At 36.9% G+C, this 2,332-nt stretch overlaps 1 pseudogene; it reads left to right on the top strand.

The window, feature by feature from the left end:
- Positions 1–821, top strand: part of LOC107606815 — a 4,156-nt pseudogene extending 3,335 nt beyond the window's left edge.

The raw sequence follows: 2,332 nt of genomic DNA, 5'->3' as shown, positions 1-2,332 counted from the left end.
ATATTTATATAATTTAAAAAAAAAATAAACGATGTAGATAAAAATAGTGCATATACACCATTACTCTAAGACTTTAACAACTAGTTATATTACATGACTCAGGATATGTTTGGTGCCGGAGTTGAAACATCACCTGCAGTGATAGAGTGGGCAATTTCGGAGTTAGTGAAGAATCCAAAAGCAATGGCAAGAGCTCAAGAAGAAGTTAGAAAAGCTATTGGCATCAAAGAATCATGGAGTAGTAGTAGTTCTCTTGAAGAATTAACTTATCTTAAAGCGGTTATCAAAGAGACACTGAGATTACACCCTCCGTTACCTCTACTCCTACCAAGAGAATGTAGAGAGACCTGAGAGTTTCCGTCCGGAAAGATTTCTAGAATGTTCCATTGATTACAAAGGTTCCAATTTTGAGTTCATACCTTTTGGTGCTGGGAGGAGGATATGTCCAGGCTTGTATTTCGCTGTTTCAAGTATTGAACTTTGTGTTGCCCAACTTTTGTATTATTTCGATTGGCAAGTTCCGAATAATGGAGACATGGATATGACTGAAGATTTGGGAACCACGGCAAGAAGGAAGAATGATCTTATTTTAGTTCCAATTCCATGGAATAATTTTATAACCATCCGAGTACTAGCGATAATAAACATCTTCCCAAAAGTTTAAACTAATTTTGGGGTTCACCAAGACTCGAACTCTTAACCTTTCAAATCTAACGCTCTAATACCATGCATGATACCACTCATCCCAAAAGTTTCAGCTGATAGAAAAAGGTAACACTAATGATTATATCTCTAATACTCTCTAAACTTCTATTGTACACATTGTATAAATATTCCATTGGTTCCTCATACTTTTCCTATAATTTATAACACAATCTCGCTACGTTACCAATAGTATTTCTATCAACTTCTGCCACTTTTTGTTCATAATTATATTTAATGAAAGTGTTTTTGTGGATGTGTTTAATAAAAATGTCTTTTTTATGACCGTATCTAATAGAAGTGTCTTTATAGATGTATTTTATTGATTCAAAAAAATAAATTAAAAAAATTAAATTAATAAATAAATGATGATAAAAGATAATAAATTCTAATAGTTCCATCTATTTCTCATTGATAATAAATACTTGATCGTCTAAATAAATAAGATGGCCTGGAAACAACTGGCTTAAATAATTTCTAGAGAAAAGGACAAATCCGTCCCTGACCTTTATTTTAGAAGACATTTTCGTCCTTGATGATTGCAAAATACAATGATGTCCCTGACCCTTCAAATTTTTGGACAAATCTATCCCCCCGTTAATCTCAACCCGTTAGCCCCGCCGGAAAGTGCTGAGTTGGCTGTCGTGGCTCTGACGTGGATGTAATGGGGGAACACGTTGGCATGACTTTCTGAAAATGAGACAGATTAGTCCCCAGCCCCCTTAAACGACGCCGTTTCTCCCCCACCCCCAATCCTTCAAAATCTTGAACCCTATTTCCTCGTCTGCACAGAAAGGGCGAAGATGGTGAACGAAGAAAGGGAGCATGGCATCGGATGGGGTATCATGTTGCTCTCGAAAGAGTGGAGGTGTAGGAAGAGAAGAGCAATTCGCGGAAGGTTCTGGTCGTAAGGGGAAGGATGGCAAAGATGGGGTGTCACCGAAGTGCTTCTGTGGAGAACATGCCATCATGTTCATGTCGAAGACGAGCAGCAACCCTAACAGATTATTTCTCGGATGTCCGTTTTATAAGGTATGTATAACTGTGGGAATCTGTTAGTGTTAGGGTTTTGGGTAACCCAGGTTTTCATGGTGATATCTGTGGAATGAATATGTGCAGGTGAGACAACCTCATTGCAAGTTTTTTTTGTGGTTAGATGAGCACATTGGAAGGCTTGGGTTGAGTGATTCAAGTTTCCAGGCAGAGAAGGAATTAGGTGACGTTGAAGAGGATGAATGGAAGCATGACATGGAGAAAAAGATCATTTGTTTAGAGAAGAGGATTGTAGCTTTAGAATCCAAAAAAAATCCAGTTAGATGGTGTATGTATGTGATTATAATTGTCCTGATTGCTGGTATTTTACGTTATAAGAACTAAGTGATGGTTGAATATGATAAATTTTGTTACGTGTTGCTTGGAAAAATTTGAACATATTCTTTCTAGAAATGTATGAATCTTGTACCCTGTATATTGCAATGTAATGCAGAAAATGAAAGCTGGCAATAACACAGGTAATTAAACACTGAGTAACTGGCATTAAACCTTTGAACCCAAACATTGTTCATTGTAACTGACAATAAAAAAAAAGGACGACTACTTGGCTAGTAATGTCTGCACATGTATGGCATCT

This window comes from Arachis ipaensis, chromosome B07 (assembly GCF_000816755.2).
Source record: "Arachis ipaensis cultivar K30076 chromosome B07, Araip1.1, whole genome shotgun sequence".
Classification (NCBI taxonomy): Eukaryota; Viridiplantae; Streptophyta; class Magnoliopsida; order Fabales; family Fabaceae; genus Arachis; species Arachis ipaensis.
The sequence above is the reverse complement of the archived record's forward strand: the minus strand, read 5'-3'. Positions and strand labels throughout refer to the sequence as shown.